We start from the raw sequence: 22,560 nt of genomic DNA, 5'->3' as shown, positions 1-22,560 counted from the left end.
GTGGTTGTTCTGGGTACTGTTTTCTGAGGTTCTATGCACCCAAATTGCGTGAAAAAGTAACCGAATGTCAGCTATAGTATAATATAGTTGTCCAATGAATACCCGTTTACATTTGCATTTCTTCTTGGTGAAGCAATTTTAATGGCCGGTAGTGTAGAACGAATTCCTGCAGTATATCACAGAAGGTAACTGAAATAAATAATAGATTAATACGAATAGAAATGACACTTTTATTTTCAAGACAAAAATTGCACTGAAGTCACCCCGAATTATATTAGTCCGCTGGACATTACAAAAGGCGCGACTTGGTTCTTAATATGGTCTGTGACCCACGGACGGCAGTGCATGTTCTACAGCGTGCTCCCATGCTCGCCACAAGATTGGTAACTGGCTCTTATGGTACGGCGTTCATTTCTCCCACACAGCTCTGGAAAATGCTGAATGGTCGTTGGTGCACGTGAACGTGCCGCAATACGTCTCCTCAATGCATCACGTACGCGCCCGATTGTACACTCCTGGAAATGGAAAAAAGAACACATTGACACCGGTGTGTCAGACCCACCATACTTGCTCCGGACACTGCGAGAGGGCTGTACAAGCAATGATCACACGCACGGCACAGCGGACACACCAGGAATCGCGGTGTTGGCCGTCGAATGGCGCTAGCTGCGCAGCATTTGTGCACCGCCGCCGTCAGTGTCAGCCAGTTTGCCGTGGCATATGGAGCTCCATCGCAGTCTTTAACACTGGTAGCATGCCGCGACAGCGTGGACGTGAACCGTATGTGCAGTTGACGGACTTTGAGCGAGGGCGTATAGTGGGCATGCGGGAGGCCGGGTGGACGTACCGCCGAATTGCTCAACACGTGGGGCGTGAGGTCTCCACAGTACATCGATGTTGTCGCCAGTGGTCGGCGGAAGGTGCACGTGCCCGTCGACCTGGGACCGGACCGCAGCGACGCACGGATGCACGCCAAGACCGTAGGGTCCTACGCAGTGCCGTAGGGGACCGCACCGCCACTTCCCAGCAAATTAGGGACACTGTTGCTCCTGGGGTATCGGCGAGGACCATTCGCAACCGTCTCCATGAAGCTGGGCTACGGTCCCGCACACCGTTAGGCCGTCTTCCGCTCACGCCCCAACATCGTGCAGCCCGCCTCCAGTGGTGTCGCGACAGGCGTGAATGGAGGGACGAATGGAGACGTGTCGTCTTCAGCGATGAGAGTCGCTTCTGCCTTGGTGCCAATGATGGTCGTATGCGTGTTTGGCGCCGTGCAGGTGAGCGCCACAATCAGGACTGCATACGACCGAGGCACACAGGGCCAACACCCGGCATCATGGTGTGGGGAGCGATCTCCTACACTGGCCGTACACCACTGGTGATCGTCGAGGGGACACTGAATAGTGCACGGTACATCCAAACCGTCATCGAATCCATCGTTCTACCATTCCTAGACCGGCAAGGGAACTTGCTGTTCCAACAGGACAATGCACGTCCGCATGTATCCCGTGCCACCCAACGTGCTCTAGAAGGTGTAAGTCAACTACCCTAGCCAGCAAGATCTCCGGATCTGTCCCCCATTGAGCATGTTTGGGACTGGATGAAGCGTCGTCTCACGCGGTCTGCACGTCCAGCACGAACGCTGGTCCAACTGAGGCGCCAGGTGGAAATGGCATGGCAAGCCGTTCCACAGGACTACATCCAGCATCTCTACGATCGTCTCCATGGGAGAATAGCAGCCTGCATTGCTGCGAAAGGTGGATATACACTGTACTAGTGCCGACATTGTGCATGCTCTGTTGCCTGTGTCTGTGTGCCTGTGGTTCTGTCAGTGTGATCATGTGATGTATCTGACCCCAGGAATGTGTCAATAAAGTTTCCCCTTCCTGGGACAATGAATTCACGGTGTTCTTATTTCAATTTCCAGGAGTGTATTTTAGGGGTAACGGGCAGGTCACTCCATTCACTGAATATCCTCTCATTCTAAGAGCTCCTGCACTTGCGCTGTTCGATGTGAGCGCGCATTGTCATCCACAAAAATGAAGTCAGGGCAGAAACCACACCTGAAAAAACGCTCATAGGAAAGTAGTGAGACAATAACGTTCATCGATGAGTGTATCGTGCTCAACGCTCTGGAGATCAATACGTTTACGAGACAATTTGCCTCCCAACATCATAGCCGACCGTTGTGGCCGAGCGGTTCTAGGCGCTACAGTCTGGAGTCGCGCGACCGCTACGGTCGCAGGTTCGAATCCTGCCTCGGACATGGATGTGTGTGATGTCCTTAGGTTACTTAGATTTAAGTATTTCTAAGTTCTAGGGGACTGACGACCTCAGAAGTTAAGCCTCATACTGCTCAAAGCCATTTGAACCAACCAAACATCAGAACACCTGGACCGCCAAAACGATCACGTTCGATACTGTTGCTCGGTGGATTACGTACCTCCATATGGCAAGAGCTGGAAACACGTACTCTGCTCATGGACATTGACGAACATGATAGTTTTGGTGTTCCAGGAGGTATGGTGTGGGGAGGGACATGTTGGATGGGCATACTGAATTCCAATTTTCTGAACACAATACATTCAGCTGTCAGCGTTACTGTCACACTGTACTCCATCCCCACGTGGCCAGGGGTGCATTCGGCCCTGACTTCATTTTCATGGAAGACGCTGCGCTACCTCATCGAAAAAAGCAGGTGGGGAAGCTGTTGGAACTAGAGAATATTGAACGAATCATTGGTTTGTCCGTTTCTTCGACTTAAATCCCACTGAGCACGATTTGGATGCTTTGGCAAGACTCACTGCAGCACTTTAAAATGCACCAGCGACCATTTAGCAGTTGTCAGCCGCACTAATAGTAGAATGGAACGCACTACCTCAAGGATTCTGTACAAACCTTGTGGCAAGTGTGGGTGAACGTTGCAGGCCATGCACTGCTGTCCGTGGTGAACACACCCTATTGAAAACCATGTTGCGCTTTTTGTATTGATCATTGAATTATCGTTAATCGCACTAACGTCAGTGTAATTATTGTCTTTGAATAAAAATGTCATTTCTGTTCGTATTATTGCACACTTCTTTCAGTTATCTTTTGCATTATTTTGCAGCAGATCCTTCTATGTACTGTCCAAATTTTCATCGAGCTGTGTAACTTGTCTTTGAATAAAAGTGTCATTTCTGTTCGTTTTATTGCATACTTCTTTCAGTTATATTCTGTATTATGTTGCAACAGTTCCTTCTACGTACCGTCCAAATTTTCATCAAGCTGTGTAACTTGGCAGTGACAAATCATGCGAAAATATTTTCGTCCTTACGTTTTGCACACCAGTGTCAAACAAATATTTGTGTACCTTTATTTTACGACGTTTTAGTTGCCGTTAGCTTGGGTGCTGCCCAGAAGCGTAACGTCTAGATTAGTGATATATTTATTAATAATATTCCGATTGCAGTCGTAATATTTTTATTAATTGCTGTTCAATGACTTTCGAAACAACTATCACATTTTCTGAATAGACATAATGAGCGCTACATCTGCTTCAGTTTATCGCCTAACTGTAATAGAATGACATTTTTTATGGTTTTAATTAGAAAACTGAAGCACAGAATTTCGTATTATTTACATTTACATAGACTGACGAAATAAAATAAAAATTAAAAAATTCGTCAGAGGCGTGACAGTCAATAGTTTTAGTTTTACTTTCTTACACTTCCAACACTAGATTTGATACGCTCATTAACATACAGCGTGACTCAAAATAATCGTCACAATTGACTGTTTCTATTGCTATGCGTGTAATTTATACTAGCTGATATTGTAAGGTAGTAATAATTTCATATTATTCTCGTTATGCATACAAATGACATGGAAATGCCTGCAAAGTGACGATAAGTATGAACTGTGTGGGAGCTAGTAGGAGGGACGGAGGAGGACGAGGAATCAGGAGAGAGATAGAGACAGAATGGCGGGCAGACAGAGACCAGGTTATGTGCAATGAGATGGAGATGATAAGGGGCATTTATGTTTGAGACAGGAATAAGGAAATTGTATTCATTGCTTCTTGTGAGGCTGATGTATTAAGAGAGAGTAATTTGTTGTATTCACCATCTGCCTGTTCATTCAGTATCTTAGTGGCTGGGAAATTTTATTATTTTGAAGGTCATTTTTCTGAGACGCTACATAAATCTTCATGATGACTGTGCCTGCAAAGCCGTAAGAACAGGAGCACCAAATGTGAAATGACAGTAGGTTTAGAAACTGAATTACAGAGAGGTATGGTCCTCATATCTCTAGACATCCATCTTAATTTAGGTACTGTTGTTTCCTTTGTGTGAATAGCCTGCTGATCCTTTAAACAGTACCACGGACAGTTCCTTCGGCAACTATGGTTCAGTCCGAGATAATCCTCCGTGCCTAATTAACTCAACGTCACCGGGGCGTTACCTCTAAATATTGTTCTCTTCCTTCGCAAAAGAAAGTACGGGAAACGACGTAAAATTCAAATTCAGAGGGTTCTCCGCGCTCATTGTTGCATCTCGAAATGCAATCTAATCGACCGTGTCGGCAATGCAGTTGTCGATTTACGGGTTAAACTTGTTAGGCAATAACACGGAAAAATGTTACCCAAGTGCTCCCCATCTCCATACCCCAAAACACACACAAACACACACACACACACACACACACACACACACACACACACACACGCAAACTAACAAATATCTGAATCGTTGAACAACCGATTTATTTATTCGCATCCTGAGACACGAAATACACTTCACATTAACGTGCAAATCTTTTCAATACATCAGCCCACGGATAACACAGGAGGGCAATGAACGTGAGGCATTTAGGGAATGATTTGGCTGACGAAATTCTTTTCCAGTATCTCATGTTCCTCCGGAATGTCGTGTAGCATACAGCGGAGACTTTTCTTGGTCTCATTTTCGATGGTAATTTTGTCTGTAATACTGCGTGGTTCTCATCGATTTCCAAATTTTATGCGCCGAGACGAACTCATTAATTTCAACTTGGGCGCGCAAAAACAAATTAACCGAGACCGCTAGGTCACAGAGATTTATGAGTTCGCTGCGCTGTGAGATGAAATTCAAATATCCCTGCCTGAAAATTAAATCTTCGTGTTTGATCAAATACTTTAGATGGTAATCTTAGACTAACTTTCCGATTCGCTATGGCTGATTCTCGTTCCAACAAAATGACGTGAAGTGTGTGGAAAGGAGAAACTTCACAGTAGGGTAGATGTATGCACTATTTCTCTCGTTTAACTCTTGCAGCTTAAATACCTTTTGGTACGTCAAAGAGATCTGTGACCTGTTTGCACCTAGACATCACCAGCTCGTGGTCTGTACTCGCTTCGGTGGTACGTGTACTGGTGCTGGGGTGATGCAGGAAGGATGACCGTGGCCCCTGCGCAAGGATGACACGCTGCATCGTGAGCCGTTCCATGTTTTTTAAGCTGTAAAGAAAAAAGAAGAAAATGGGTTTTTTGTTAGGGTGTCTCACTCTCAATCACGGATGTCGCCTGTAGATTACTTTTTCTTTTTCTTTTTTTTTGTCGTCATCGACGCGCAAGTCACCGAAGTGGCATCGAATAAAAATACTTGCACCAGGCAACAGAACTACCCAGAAGAGGACTCCCAGCTAAAAAAATTGCTGTATTCACACTTTCACACTTCATTATTTTACATGTAGACGACTAGCCAAAACCTGCTCACAGAACAGTCACCTACAAACTTTCGTAACCTTGTAAGGCACTTGCATAAACACATCAGTTTGTTTTCTTTTTTAGCTTTGACTGTTCTACTACACCAAAACGCCTTTGATGAGAAAAACAGAACGACATAATTGCTTCTTATTTCTGAGAAAGAATTACAGGTTAAAAATGCTATTAAAATTGAAATTTTTCAAGAGTTCGGGACGTATGTAGTAGGAGAGGCGAATGGAAACCATGCACGAAATGTAAGTGATTTATTCAATAGTACTGCTTCAGCTTTTGGAGTCTATCAAGTAGACGTAAGTGCACGATTAAACGGTCTCTGTTTATGTCTGCATTCCCAAAGACTTCGCTTAACCAGTTGTGACATTAGAGCATCATATGTGAACTGATAATAGACTCTGGAATTTTCTCGAAATACTATTCCAAGAAGGGGTATTCGGACTGTTGTGCCTTAATATGTATAACTGTTGAGCCTTTATATGTATAACATTGTGATTAACTTCATTGATTCACATGCAATGTATAACGTGAAAAATACGTGAGCGAAACTTTATTCATGTTGAGCCATTGTGTTACAATATCCATTTTTTAGTCTCAGATAGCAATGGATATATTATCGAACACAGTGCTGCCAAATCAGGGTTACTGAACACAGCCCTCCGAAATACCTTCACAAGAGAAGACGAAGTAAATATTCCAGAATTCGCATGAAGAACAGATGCCAACATGAGTAACGTACACGTACATATCCTCGGAGTAGTAAGGCAACTTGAATCACTTAATAAAAGCAAGTCTTCTGGTCCAGGCTGTATATCAATTAGGTTCCTTCCAAAATATGTTGATGCAATAGCTCCATACTTAACAATCATGTACAACCATTCTCTCGACGAAAGATCCGTACCCAAAGACTGGAAAGTTGCACAGGTCACACCAATATTCAAGAAAGGTAGTAGTAGTAATCTACTAAATTACAGACCTAGATCATTAATATCGATATGTAGCAGGATTTTGGAACTTGTATTGTGTTCGAACATTGTGAATTACCTCGAAGAAATCGGTCTATTGACACACAGTCAACATGGATTTAGGAAACATCGTTCTTGTGAAACACAACTAGCTCTTTATTCGCATGAAGTGTTGAGTGCTATTGACAAGAGATTTCAGATTGATTCCGTTTTTATGAATTTCCGGATTGACTCTGTACCACACAAGCGGCTTGTAGTTAAATTGCGTGCTTATAGATATCGTCTCAGTTATGCGACTGGATTCGTGATTTCCTGTCAGAGAGGCCACAGTTCGTAGTATCTGACGGAAAGTCATCGAATAAAACAGAAGTGATTTCCGGCGATCCCCAACGTAGTGTTATAGGCCCTTTGCTGCTCGTTATCCATATAAACGATATGGGAGACAATCTGAGCAGCCGTCTTAGGTTGTTTGCAGATGACTAATAAAGTCATCAGGAGATCAAAAAAAATTGCAAAACGATTTAGAAAAAATATCTGTATGGTGCGAAAATTGACAGTTGACCCTAAATAACGAAATGTGTGAGGTCGTCTACATGACTACTAAAAGGAATCCGTTAAACTTCGGTTACATGATAAATCAATCAAATCTTAAGGCCGTAAATTCAACTAAATACTTAGGAATTACAATTACGAACAACTTCAATTGGAAGGAACACATAAAAATGTCGCGGGCAAGGGTAAACAAAGACTGCGTTTTATTGGCAGGAAACTTAGAAAATGTAACAGATCTACTAAGGAGACTGCCTACACTACGCTTGTCCGTCCTCTTTTAGAGTACTACGCTTGTCCGTCCTCTTTCAGAATACTGCTGTGCGGTGTGGGATCCTTACCAGATAAGATTGACGGGGTACATCCAAGAAGTTCAAAGAAGGGCAGTAAGTTTTGCATTATCGTGAGACAGGGCAGAGAGTTTCACTGAAATGATACAGGATTTGTGGTGGACATCATTAAAACAATGGCGTTTGACGTTGCGGCGGAATCTTCTCACGAAATTACAGTCACGAATTTTGTCCTCCAAATGCGAAAATATATTGTTGACACCGACCTACACAGGGAGAAACGATTACCACGATAAAATAAGGGAAATCAGAGCTCGTACGGAAAGATATAGGGGTTCGTTCTTTCCGTGCGCTATACGAGATTGGAATAATAGAGAATTGTGAAGGTGGTTGGATGAACCCTGTGCCAGGCACTTAAATGTGATTTGCAGAGTATCAACGCAGACGTACACGTAGACGTAGTCAATCTGTGTAATAATTTGAGCCGAAGCTACTATAGAATTAAAAAAATCTAAATATTCGTGTATGCCAGATACAGACATTACAATTCCGTAAATATGCACTACAGTATAGGAAATACACAGTAATATACCAACCGCGTACTTACAATGACGAACCAGTGCAAGATAAGAACTCCGTACAGGCTCAAATACTCTATTAACAATATTTAACATGCAAAGTACTAATACTAAGTTTCTAATGACTATGAATTGAGTATGTTACAATATATTATAAAATATTTCTTCCGGGCACTAAGTAATAACTCTCATTCTTTTGTCAGTCAACAAGTTTTTCAAATTTGAAAAGGTTCTTCCCATTTCACATGGCTATAGATAGGAGAACTTCAGTGCAGCAATGTCAAGATGACAATAATCGAAATTTTCTGTAATTTCAGTGGTGGATATCGCCAATAAAGTGTAATACCAAATACCTGACCAACGCCTTACCGCTTTAACAAAAACTGGGCCTGCAACTGATTTGGTCGTTACTCCTTGTTAACAGAGTCGTATACTTCCACAGGAGACACAAAAGGAGTCCTGAAACAGAAATCCTTCCTAGACTGATGTTGAATATTCTGTTTTCCACAGCACTTCCAATACCTGTGACATCTGCCATACAGTCAGCTGCCGACTGAACCACTTTTGACTATTATTTAATAGGCGTAGGTGTCTGGATCGGTTGTGTAATCTGGAATCGCATTCTATAATCTATTTACAATTCCGACTTAAGAGAGTGGCACAGTAATCTGAAAACAGTGCCGAGAACCCCAGAAGATGTACACTATTGGTCATTAAAATTTCAGTGCTATGAAGGCGGCACTCAACGAAGGTTTCACTGGGTTGACGCGAACTCAGTACTTGAGTAATCAAATGGTTGGCATTTCATCGCAACACCACAAGATAGATAGGAACAAATTCATCTACATTCTCTATTTTAGAAAACTTTACGCAGCAGACTCCTCATTCATGAACTGTATTTGGATGTTGTTTGTTTGTGAACAGATTGTTTTATGCTTAGTGTAAGAAAGAGAAATGTTTACCATCAGGAGACGGAATTCGACAGCTTCCTTCGCGTTGTTTTGCCCTGACAGGGAAGTTCTGAAGAAATTTGTGCAGCTTGTTCTTTTATTTTTCGTCACATCGGTTACCTTGATTACGGAAGCACCACCATACTAGCACCAACAATCTGGCCATATTAGAATTCTCTTAGCTCCGATATAATGCGCTCACAACTACACAGAACACTGATGACCGTGACTGATACTCGCAACGTATTCTGGACGGTGCAAGGTACTGTTCACGGTCAGATACAACAGCGTATCCTATAGTTTTGGGTGACATCTGCCTTTGTGTTCAAGTTCGTATTTCTTGTAGAGTTTTCACAGTTTTGCCCAACACCTGTAGATTTGTTTCGTTTCTATTTTAAAGATTGTCGAAGAAAGGATTGTAACCATATTCGCAGATAGTTTCAATTATATTAATTTATTTTAGTTCCTCTGTTTTATCGAGTAGGATCTTATGTATCTGATTCAGCATTGCTTTGAAAAGAGCTATTATGTTGACCTGGGTGACAAAACTTATTTTTGATACTTCCAAAAGTGGTTATTGGTTTCCTGAATACGCCAAACTGGTGTTTCTCGTTTTTGTTCATAACTGTAACGTCAAGTAAATTTCTGTTTTTCATGTTTTACAGTCTAGATGATATTTTTGGACATTTTCCTGAGTTGATTTGCAAGAGTGTCTGTTTCATCACTTGTACTATTAAAAAAAAGGATTACATAATCAACGTATCTCTTGTAAAAGACAACTTTATCATTAATCTGATGTTTTGTTGAGAAAAATTGCAGCTCTAGGTTGTTTATGTAGTTTAGCAGTCGAGTTGGACTATTACTCGACATATTTATAAAGAAATTGGAGCAGCAATTTTTCTCAACAAATCGTCAGGTGAAGACACCAGCCAGCATGATCTTCCAAATAAAAGTCGTTGGAGAAGAGGAGAATCATAATCAACTTTTAAGTTCGACAGAAAACCAGAAAATTCTTTTTTACAATTGACACTGAAACCTTATTACAGATTGTAGAGATGTGTTCAGTCCAATCTAAGTTATAACCTCACTCTACCTAGTTGGATTGCGACATAAATGGCGGTAATCGCGTATGCCTTATGGAATTTTACAATGAGTAAGGCTATCGTTACAGAAGGAAAAAAAAAACCGTATAATTGGAGGGAAGTGTACAACAGGCGCTTCTGAAAGAAGAATCTATTCTAAACCTAATCTAAATAGTGATTATAATTTTGAAATTGTTGGAATTCAGTGCAATCGCTCACGAACCACACAGTGGTGTGGGGGAAGGGTATTACGTAATATTTAATACAAAAAATTCTGCTTAGCAAAATAAAGTGAAAATTAAACGGTCGTCAGCCCACACTTATCCAAAACACAACAGTTGACGAAAAAAATAAATGAATAAGAAAGCACTGAGATTGCGGTCACTTACTCTGAAATACTAAAGTTAAATAAAGCTGCTGGTTAAATACGAGTAAATAACTGACTGTAACTGAAACTTTGTTAGGTAAAAAAATGATTTTCAGTAGCCTCAGCGTAACGTAATAGAAAATTTGGAAAAAGGCAAGTAATTTGCTTTTAATTATTGAAAGACTGAACTGAATTCATTTTAAGCAAATGAGCAATTGATTTACTTTTAACATAAGAACAATAAAATACGTACCAAGAAGCCAGCAGAAGTCACTTGCTAAGCTAAATTCAGAATAACTGAAATTGCGCATTTTAAATTTGTACTGTATCTTTAGCTATTAGTTATGCCAGTGAAATTTTACGTTACTTCAAGTCAGTGAAGTTAGTACTCAAAATTACAAATCAATTAAGTTTCTGTTATGAAATATGAGACTGAACAGTTACTGCGGAGCACAATTTAGACTGAAACTGGTCAATAGCAAGCAAACAAAAGTGGCTGTAAATAGATAATCAGTTTACGTATCTTTACAAAACTCGATTATTGCATGGAAAGAAAAGGGACCCTGCTTGGTGATGATGTTTGAGGACAAAGAGAACACAGGTGCCCTACAGGTTTTAACTCTTCGCAGAAGAGCTTCTGTAAAGTGTGTAAGGTAGGAGACGAGGTACTGGCAGGTGTGAAGCTGTGAGGACGGGGCGTGAGTCGTGCTTGGATTGCTCAGTTGGTAGAGCACTTGCCCGCAAAAGTCAAAGGTCCCGAGTTCGAGTCTCGGTCCGGCACACAGTTTTAATCTGCAAGGAAGTTTCACATCAGCGCACACTCTGTTGCAGAGTGAAAGTCTCATTCTGGTGCAATATTAGTTATGCTCTGTCAGTTACCAGTCTTACAATGTCGTAGCTGTGCGGGCGACGAAGAATGTAGCCTACGACAATACTGAGCTGCTCCTGCTGCTGCTGCTGGTTGACCACCACGAGTCTTCTCCAGAGCCATTGATAATTATGGGAAAGGCAATAGTTAGAATTGAACTTCTCCCTGTCCACTCCGACCGTCCAACTCAACACTCACTGGTAAATGAAATAGATGCTCCTATACTGGCGCGACCATAACTGCACACCGCGTCTGCGGGATCGCCCAACAAACACTTCCGCACTCTTTCAAGACTCAAGCTGCTGTGTTCACCTCGCTCGCAGTGCGATAGAGTGTCTCCATACGCAGAGATAAACATTAGCACAGCTGTTGCCATTTCGTCGTTGCTATCGATACATTTAAACAATTAAACAATGTTTTTTTGGCGATTACCCAGAAATTTATAATATTTACATTATAGTTACTATTGCATCCATAACATATTAAATATATTTTCCTTAATAAAACTTACCCATCTAGAAATAGCAGTATATTGGAAGTTATCAACAGGTATTAAACGGCGAAAATGTTTGTATTGTGCAGAAGATATTTTATCTGCGGTTTCGGTGTTATGAAGTGATGGCCCAAAATTATCCCCAAGCTCTTTGCTGAAGAGAAAAAAGTTACTTCTGTGCTTTTTAGGTTTAAGGATGGAAGAGATCTTCTGACTGAGGGGTGATAAATCTTTGTGAGGGATTAAGATTGCTTGCGGTTTAAATGACTCAAGTTTCAAATCTTTCTTCTATGCCCTCTCTGATGAGATAAGCTTTTAAATTCTGCCACCGTAGCAAACCGTGGCCAAAAAATTTGTAGATGTTTTGAAATACAGGACTGTTTCTTGATTATCCTCTTAACTTTTACAGTACCTACAGGGACTAAATTTATATTATTAGTTGCTTCTTCTTCGCACACTATTGTATACGCCACTCATAACGTAACTCCGTTATTGTCTTGGCCGAAACACTTGCTTACATCTGTACCTCTTCGTGATATAGATTCAGTTAACTGATATTTGTATGCTGATGCATATTGAGCGTGGACCTGGGAAAAGGGCCGGCCGCTGTGACTGAGCGGTTCTAGGCTCTTCAGTTCGGAACCGCGCTACTGCTACGGTCGCAGGTTCGAATCCTGCCTCGGTCCTTAGGTTGGTTAGGTTCAATTAGTTCTAAGTCTATGAGACTGATGACCTCAGTTGTTAAATCCCATAGCGCTTAGAGCCATTTGAACCATTTGAACCTGGGAAAAGGTGTAAGTGATTTGAAGATCTTTACCTTGGAATGATTTCCGAAACAGTTTTTTATTATTTAAACACAGCGAAACACTTCTCTCGACAGATCAAGTTCACTGATTTTTTCACTTTTCCTCCCCATTTAAATTTTTTCTTACATTATACTATTTTTTTAATTGCAGAGGCTGGTTATCCTTAATGGCATTTCCCCAGTCGTCCTATCCCCACTACGTTCCTACTGTTATCGCTGATAGTTTCCTTTATTGTGCAGTGATTATATTCTGCATAGCCTCTTAGAGAAAACAACATACCGAGACGAGACGTAGATCCTAAGAATACAGGAAACTTTATAGTGGCCCATGCCGTTGCTTAGCATCAGTTCGAGACGAAACTAGTGCAGACAACATGAATATGTCCGTTCTGACATAACAAATTCTAAGAAGACCGTGAAATGCAGTAAGAGCACGGATCATCGACAGCAGTCAGAAGGTAAGCCACAACAAATATCTCAGGTCTAGCAATCCGTAGCATCCGAAACACAAGCAACAAACTGAATGCATCTTTTTGCAGAGGTATAACAGGCTTTTATACGTAATGTATATGGAAACCTTCGACATTGCAGTTATATTCAGAGTCATTTGATTTTGGAAACTAGTCATTCTGACTGCTTATCCAAGTTTGTGGCAAGCAGTGTGTGTTGGAGGAGCATGAATTCGACAGACATTTTAATTAAATGAAAACCAGACTACTACAAATTACTCATTGTCTAACAAGGTTTCAGCGCCAAGCGTGCTCTGTCTTCGCTCGTTCATACATTGTTCGTCAAAAGGAGTGTGTCACCAAGGCGTCTAGAAAAATATGGCTTTCGGCGATGACGGAAACGTCACAGGGTGTTGCACTATCCCCACCACACCGCCCCAGCTCTAACCAAGCGGTCAATTAAAAACCAGAGCCGGTCTCTGTGGCCGAGCGGTACTAGGCGCTTCAGTCTGGAACCGCACGACCGCTACGGTCACAGGTTCGAATCCTGCCTCGGGCATGAATGTGTGTAATGTCCTTAGGTTAGTTAGGTTTAAGTAGTTTTAAGTTCTAGGGGACTGATGACCTCAGATTTTAAGTCCCATAGTGCTCAGAGCCATTTGAACCATTTTTGAAAAACCAGAACTGGAAGGATAGTCGGAGAGCGCTGTGTTTCGCCCGCATGCATGTAAATTCGCTGATTTTTGCTAACCGTCTATAGTACTGCCGCTTCTTTGAAAATTTACCTGCTTACGTGTGAGAAATATTTCCTCTGAAAATCATATTTATTTGTGGCGATTTTACTTGTTTGAGAAATTATGTTTATAGTTTTTTTTCGTAGTGAGGGGGGGAGGGGGGGAGGTAGTTCTTAAACGACACAAAACCAGACTGTCAGGCCTCTCGAGCTCGGCAAAGAAAACACTCAGGAATTCTATAATTGCCGGGAAGATGTTATATTATACCTACTTTGAAACTAGATTATGTTTTCTCCGATTTAATACCTTATTATAATTTCGTTTAGTTTTATCTCTACTATTGGTACGTGGGATCCGACTTTCGCAGCAATTTTTGAAATCCGCTAAGTGTAAAGTTATTTTAAAAAAATTTCAGAATAACTTCTCCTTTATTTCCTATTATTAAAATGTAAATTGTACATAACATTATCAAGTAAATATTACATGTTTTAATACACAATTTTACGAGTAACTATTTTATATTCTTTTAAAATAAAAAACGAAATGGGAGATCCCTTTTAGGCTCGTTCACTCTCAGCAATTTAAGCTGTAGTGTTAGGTTGCTGCCCATAGTTGAAAATAATACCTTGGCATAAATAGCGGGGGAAGGGGTGGGTGGGGGGCGGGGGAGGGTGGTCGTTTGCATCTGTTGACGTGCCTGTTCACAAAACACTACCCGGTTATGAAAATCGACACCATAACGTTATTGATGCAATGACGCGTTATTTGGATGATAGCTATGATGATGCAGTATTGTGACAGTATTTCCTATAGACATACCAGAATCGCGGTATAACTGCCGTGTGCTTATACGTGGCGAGTCCCTTAATTCTCTGTTCTATATGTCGGAGAAATACAATGTTGCGAATGGGGTTTCCAATTAGATGTTATGAAATACTGGCCTTCCTATCCTCGCCGCATGGAGGTGGGGTCCGACGCTCCATCGGATATTCAAGGGCCACTGAGTAGCATATCGTAAATTATAGTTGTGTACCCATTTCTAATCCTCCGATTACAGCGCCATCTGTAGCGAAACGAATAAAATGCTTCAGACAAAACATATGTAGATTTTGACGTAGAATCGTAATCTCGGATAAAAAAACAGGCGTTGTCATCAAAGATTTCAAAGTTGTCTCCCGCCACCCACGCACGAGATGAGGTGGCGGTCGAGTGTAGTATCGTTGGATGTCCTCCTCCGAGACAAACAGATTGAAATTATAACATTTTTATAACTTTTTTTGATCCGATGTGTAGCTTTTGAGGTATTTCAGTGTCTTCAGTTAAGATGAACATCCTGTGTATTTGTTTGCTGTGGGACCTAATGTATAGCCCTTCAATTTAGTTCAATGGTAATGTTATACTGTTCAGTGGGTGATCGCCCGTTGTCCTGTCCATTGTCCGGTTCTAGGCGCTTCAGTCTCGAGCTACACGATTGCTACGGTTGCAGGTTCGAATCCTGCCTCGGGCATGAATGTGTGTGATGTCCATTCGTTAATTAAAAAATGGCTCTGAGCACTATGGGGCTTAACATCTGAGGTCATCAGTCCCCTAGAACTTAGAACTACTTAAACCGAACTAACCTAAGGAAAGCACACACATTCATGCCCGAGGCACGATTCGAACCTGCGACCGTAGCAACCGTGTAGCTCCAGACTGAAGCGCCTAGAACCGCTCGGCCACTCCAGCCGGCGATTCAGTCTGGAACCGCTCTGCTGCTACGGTCGCAGGTTCGAATCCTGCCTCGGGCATGAATGTGTGTGCTTTCCTTAGGTTAGTTCGGTTTAAGTAGTTCTAAGTCTAGGGGACTGATGACCTCAGATGTTAAGTCCCATAGTGCTTAGAGGCATTTGAATCATTTGAAGAAAACGTTAGCAGTTAACCCTATGCTATGCGGCGACTCAGATAGGCACAAAATGTCTATCTTTTCACAGCTCTCTCAGGTTTCTTAAGAGACAAGAATCTCTTCTACCTTATTACTCAATCCTCTAGTATTATGGTGAAATAAGCTACGTTTACTCTTCTGAGCATTTTTCGGCTTCTGTGTATGTAGTTGCTACTCCTGTTTCATCTAGATCAGCCCTGACGCTGCAATTACTGTCCTTAACCAGGCTGTTCCCTGCTCCGCCTACTACGATGCCCTGATACTCTTTGACAAAATCTTTGCTGAAATTCCCTATGTCCTCTGGCACCTGGCTAAAGCTAGCGCTTGACTTTACAATACTTGTGGCCTGGTACACTGTTCCTAATTTGTCCTGTACCATGTGTCATATACCCCTTCCATGGTTACCACTTAGCAGCAAGAATCTTTTCTTCCTACCCTCATTTCGTTCTGACCTACATTTAGTTGCTTTGCTAAAACTCTGATACATTCAACTGTGACCTACAGCTGGTTGAAGCTTTTCCTCTTCTACTTGAGGAAAAAAGTCAAATATATTCGATAATGTAAGCTCACACATAGATGAAGAAGTTGAAGAGCGGTTCCCCTTTCTCTCACTGCTTGCTATCTACACCCAGTTCGCGCTTCAACATATCTGTTTCTATTTCACGTGTTCTAATTCAGTCCTAAGGGCACAAATGTTCCTATCCTGTTCAGGGGTTCTCTTTCCTTTTTTTGTAGACATTACAGTCGATGGGAGAACCTCGTTAAATTCCCCAGACAGTTCTCCACTACAGTCACCCGTCATCAACAAATACCACTCCCAAGATAACTATCCTAATGCAGCATCCAATCTTATCACGCATCGCAACACAGATTAAACGCTTAAAAATAGAATTAAATCATTTAACGCACTTTACACGACACAAATTTTCGTTGCATACGAGCTGCAAAAATTAGGCCTCCAGGATAGCGCTTCAGATGTATGACATTACTTTTTCGCTTACAACAAGAACTCAGCGCTCACTTAACTTCAGTGTCTGTTAGTTAGCTTATTCACAGTAGAATGTAATTTTTAATGTAACTTTAGTGAACGTGAACTGTGTGTATACAAACCACTCGTGCCAAAGACTCTAAATCAAACAGCTTACGATTTACGCTACTTTCCGAAAATATGAAGTTAATAATGAATGGATGCGCTTTACTTAAATTGCTGAAAGAAAAACAGAACAATTAAACGGGATTTTCTTAGCTTACCTCGCCAAAACATAATCGAAAATACGACAACAACCCTACATTACGATCTTTTCGAATTTTCTAGAAAAATACGTATAGAAAGGTGAAACCCACAGTAGTAAGCTTAAAAAAACACGCTAATATATGCATGAAATGAGTAACTTGTACTAAACTAAATATTATTACAGTATAAATAACTAATCTTTGCGGTTACGCAAAAAATTGCACCGCCTGGCGCAGGGCTGCCAAGTGCACTGAACGAATTAATAAAAGTAAAGAATTTGAAATATGGTTACAGATAACATTTCTGTGGTCGTTAACTCTACGTGTTACATCAGTTTCGTTTACAAGTACAGGGTGACAATTATTGAATTTTATAAAATAAAATCGTCGTAACTTCTGAACGATTCTTACGTTAGGACGTTGAAACTGCACCGTTGGCCGCTGGGAATTGTGGGAAATAGTATATGCATGTATGGTTTGGTTTAGCGACGAAGCCCGCTTTCATTTGGATGGGTTCGTCCATCAGCAAAACTAGCGCATTTGGGGAACTGAGAATCCGCATTTCGCGATCGAGAAGTCTCTTCGCCGTCAACGGGTGACTGTGTGGTGCGCAGTGTCCAGTTACGGAATAATCGGTGCGATATTTATTGATGACACGCTGACTACCGAACGCTACGAGAAGGTTTTGGAAGATGATTTCATCCCCATTATCCAAAGTGACCCTCATTTCGACAAGATATGGTTCATGCCAGATGGAGCTCAACCCCATCGAAGCAGGAGAGTGTTTAATATCCTGGAGGAGCACTTTAGGGAACGCATTCTGGTTTTGGGGTACCCATAGACCACTGGTATCGGACTTGATTGACCACCATATTCTCTGGATCTGAACATTTGATCTTCCTTTTTGTGGGGCTATAGTAAAGACAAGGTGTACAGCAATAACCTCAAAACCATTGCTGAGCTGAAAACAGCCTTTCAGGAGGTCATCGACAGCATTGATGTTCCGACACTTCAGTGGATCATGCAGAATTTACTTATTTGTCTGCGCCATATCAGCGTCAATGATGGGCAGGCATATCGAACATACCATAACATAATCCGAATATCGTGCGCCCCCAGTAGCTGAGTGGTCAGCGTGGCAGAATGTCAATCCTAAGGGCCCGGGATTGCCTCGGAGATTTTCTCCGCTCAGGAACTGGGTGTTGTGCTGTCCTAATCATCATCATTTCATCCCCATCGACGCGCAGGTCGCCGAAGTGGCATCAACTCGAAAGACCTGCACCAGGCGAACGGTCTAACCGACGGGAGGCCCTAGCCACACGACATTTTTTTATCCGAATATCTCTAGTGACGTTTACATGTTGAGTAAAGTGTGTGCACGCCGGCGTCAGAACAATGCCCAAAACCAACTTTGTTTGATTTAATATAGGGAAAGACTCAATCTGACTCTTCGATCTTACTAATTTTAATTATTTGTTGTTTATTTCATTTCTTTCTTTGGGGCCGAGCGAAACCTCATCCTGAAGAGCACCTGGGCAGTGCCCCAGTTGCCCTAATTTAGCTGCACTCCTAAGAGCTACCGTGCACACTCGACGTAAAATTTCCTTTCGACTGACAGCTGCGAAGGCAGAGGTGGCGCTGCTACCTCTCCTTCATCCCAAGCACTACCACACTTGTCCCGCTTGCACTATGATTCAGCCAACTTGAGCAGTGAGAATTTGTTTGCTTTCATTTCTTACAGATGTGGAGTTTGTATTTTACCTTTAATTACTATTGTTTGTTATATGACGCAGGAGAATATCAGAATCAAGTTTGCCAAATGCTACAATCAGTTGAAAATTTCGAAGTCGCTCTCTGCACGGGGGGGTTTGCCGTATGAGGTTAGTCTAGAGAAATGATTTGCCCGTTGAGTGTTTACGCCTTCATCAATAATCCTCTCAACCGTTCTGTTTTTGTTGATAAGACGCCTACCATGGCAAAGCTAAAGCAGGAGTTGATTGATTGGTTTCACAGTCACAACATTGACGCACTTGGTTATCTTAAAAATTGTGTAACTTACGCAACTAAAAATAATATCTCTTCATAAACTCCGAAATCGACGAAGTGGCAGAAATGCACAGGCATACAGCCTCGACCATCCAGACGCGCTTCTCCGCCCACACAAGTTCTCGAGTTGTCACTCTCCGTCCATTTGCTCACGGATTTTGATTCAGCCCTGCAAGAGTTCGGACATAGTGTGCATCCGCATTAAAACTACCATGAGTGTCTATGCCCATAGATATTACTATGTATGTGGTTGGCCGTTGTCATGTGTATACGGTCGCTGTAACACAAAGTGGCTCCTGTCGAATATGTCAGGCAGAGCAAACACCACACACATATACACTGAAGCGCCAAAGAAACTGGTATACGCACGTATATTCACATACAGAGATATGTAAACAGGCAGAATATGGCGATGCAGCCGGCAATGCCGATATAAGACAGCAACTGTAAGGCACGGTTTTAGGATCCGTTACTGCTGCTACAATGGCGGGTTATCAAGATTTAAGTCAGTTTGCACGTGGCGTTATAGTCGGAGCACGAGCGATGGAACACAGCATCTCCGAGGTAGCGATGAAGAGGGGATTTTCCCGTACGATCATTTCAAGAGTGTACCGTGAATATCAGGAATCCGGTAAAACATCAAATCTCCAACATCGCTGCAGCCGGAGAAAGACCCTGCAAGAACGGGACCAACGACGACTGAAGAAAATCGTTCGTGACATAAGTGCAACCCTTCCGCAAATTGCTGCAGATTTCAATACTGGGCCATCAAACAGTATCAGAGTGCGAACTTTCGGAGCCAAAGGCCCACTCGTGTACCCTTGATGACTGCACGACACAAAGCTTTACACCTCACCTGCGCCCGTCAACACTGACATTGGACTATTGATGACTGGAAACATGTTGCTTCATCGGATGAACCCCCTTTTTAAACTGTATCGAGCGGATGGACGTGTACGGGTATGGAAACAGCCTTACGAATTCGTGGACTCTGCATTTCAGCAGGGGACTGTTCAAGCTGGTAAAGATTCTGTACTGGTGTGAGGCGTGAGCAGCTGGAGTGATATGGGAGCCCTGTTACGTCTAGATACGACTCTTGACAGGCGACATGTACGTAAGCATCCCGTCTGATCACCTGCATCCATTCATATCCATTGTGCATTCCGACGGACTTGGGCAATTTCAGTAGGATAATCCGATGCCCCACACATTCAGAATTGTTACAGAGTGGCTCCAGGAACACTATTCTGAGTTTAAACACTTCCACTGGCCACCATACTCCCCAGACATGAACATTGTTGAGCATATCAGGAATGCCTTGCAGCGTTTTCTTCAGAAGATTTCTCCACCCCCTCGTACTCTCATGGATTTATGGACAGCCCTTCAGGATTCATAGTGTCATATCCCCCCCACCACTACTTCAGACATTAGTTGATCCAGGCCACGTCGTGTTCCGGCACTTCTGCGTGCTCGTGGGGACCCTACACGATATTAGGCAGGTGTACCAGTTCCTTTGGCTCTTCAGTGTATAATAATGCCTACGAGCACAGACGGCTAACGGCAGCTTGGGTCATACGGGAAGCTCGTCCGGATGGCCGTGGCGGTTGGGCCGACCGCTCGCGTTAACTGGGGAATCCGAGTTCGAAGCATGATCCAGCAGAATTTTCCGCCTGTCAGCCGTTAACTTAATTCGATGCCCAATAGTTTCTCTTAAAATTAACAAAATTGATATGAACCCAAATTAAACGTAGCTTTTCCATCAACCTGCCTGGAGACCAGAGTTGGCCAACGCGCGGCCCGCAGTATTTTGGCCCGCGGTCTTTTTCTTACAAAGAAAAATGTAACTTCCATTTCACGTCAGGTCTGCAAATGAACAGTCCATCAAGCGTGTTTCGTATCAAATCTAATTATAGCAGGAATATCTCAGTTCATTGATTCAACTATCGTTAGATTTTCGTCTATATTCCTGTTTGAAAAAAATCGCTGTGTTGGATTTATTTTGAAAAGCCCGGCCGCCATCTTGAAGAAAATATGTGTAACCAATATATTATATATTATATTATTACATGTAACCAACAATCAGTAGTAGTATGGATTGCGCAGCCGCATACGTTTATTGCGCTGCTCGAGTGAGACGAGTGACAGACATAGCCAGTACATTCTACATTTAATTTTACTGCAAACTCACATCATCGACCGTAAAGTTACGGCCCTTCATGTGTATACGTAGAGCACTTTCGATCGCGATAAGTCTGTAATCACTTCAGGTAAGTAAAACCAGATTTTATCTGTTTTCAATTATTGTGTCATGCTTATCTTTAGTTTTAGTGAACTTGCATGTATTTTATGTATCATTTACGGTGAGTAGATAGACCAGTTGATATTAGCAATAGTTTGTACCTTGGTACCTTCCTTCAATTTTAGTTGTACAAAATAAATAAATATTTAATTGTAATAATGTGTTTTTACTGATGACGTTTAAGGATTCCGAATTACAAAAGTAAAAAGGGACCTAGTGCAAATTCATCCACCTGTCTTTCTCTCCTACTTGCAGCAACTAACAATCTAAACGACTTGAAACGTAGAATAGTTTTAAGAAACAATCATAACAAAAGAAGTCGAAATGGTGGTCGAAATTTTTAAGTAAGGCTGCTAGGGTAAGTGAAGAATATGTAATTTTTTATATTTATGATACATGACGAGCAGGACAAAAATATAAATTTCCTAAACCAGTTGAATACTACTCTCAAAAGTTCTCGACAGAACAGACTATGAAGTTTCCCAAGTGCGTATGGTACTCAAATGAAAGATCTATAGCTCGACGAGCAGTGTAGCGCTGTGGTATGATGCAACCCTTCCATCTCTAGAGTCAGTGTTCTATTCCCAGATGGGCGCATAGATGATATAGGTACATTTTTAAACATAGCTGCACGCTCTACAAGCATTACCGTAAAGTATAAAAAATATAAAGATTGAAAAAAACACTGCTCGAGACCAGTAATTGTTGGATTGCTGGTTCGAGTCTAGTTTCGGTCGTTTCTTTTTTTAGCTCCTTTCCGTTCAGTTACAATACCAAAGTCATATAAATATTTGCTAATTAGTGCATATTGTCAGTTTTACGAAAAATGAAAGTCGTCTTATTTATAATTACACATCACACACAAAAGTTCAGTTTCCATTGCAGATATAAATCCTTAATCAGCGATCCTCTATACATGTAAGTTAGTTTAAAGAAAAGAGAAACATTGCAAATCAATTTTTTCCATCTTCGTGTACTCTACGCTTCGCGGAAATGCCCGTGGAACACGAACCTTGGCCGGCCGAAGTGGCTGTGCGGTTAAAGGCGCTGCAGTCTGGAACCGCAGGACCGCTACGGTCGCAGGTTCGAATCCTGCCTCGGGCATGGATGTTTGTGATGTCCTTAGGTTAGTTAGGTTTAACTAGTTCTAAGTTCTAGGGGACTAATGACCTCAGCAGTTGAGTCCCATACTGC

General features: G+C 42.0%; 1 protein-coding gene and 1 non-coding gene across 2 annotated transcripts in view; both read left to right on the top strand.

Annotated features, from left to right (window-relative positions):
* LOC124711628 (rabphilin-3A) overlaps positions 1 to 22,560 on the top strand; it is a 1,025,602-nt gene that overhangs the window by 416,173 nt on the left and 586,869 nt on the right. The window lies entirely within an intron of this gene.
* Positions 5,366 to 5,472, top strand: LOC124712811. Its single transcript, XR_007005626.1, has one exon. It is a non-coding gene; the product is annotated as a U6 spliceosomal RNA (small nuclear RNA).

The sequence above is a fragment of the Schistocerca piceifrons genome, chromosome 8 (genome assembly GCF_021461385.2).
Source record: "Schistocerca piceifrons isolate TAMUIC-IGC-003096 chromosome 8, iqSchPice1.1, whole genome shotgun sequence".
NCBI lineage: Eukaryota > Metazoa > Arthropoda > Insecta > Orthoptera > Acrididae > Schistocerca > Schistocerca piceifrons.
Note: the sequence above shows the minus strand (reverse complement) of the source record. Positions and strands in the feature narration are given on the sequence as shown.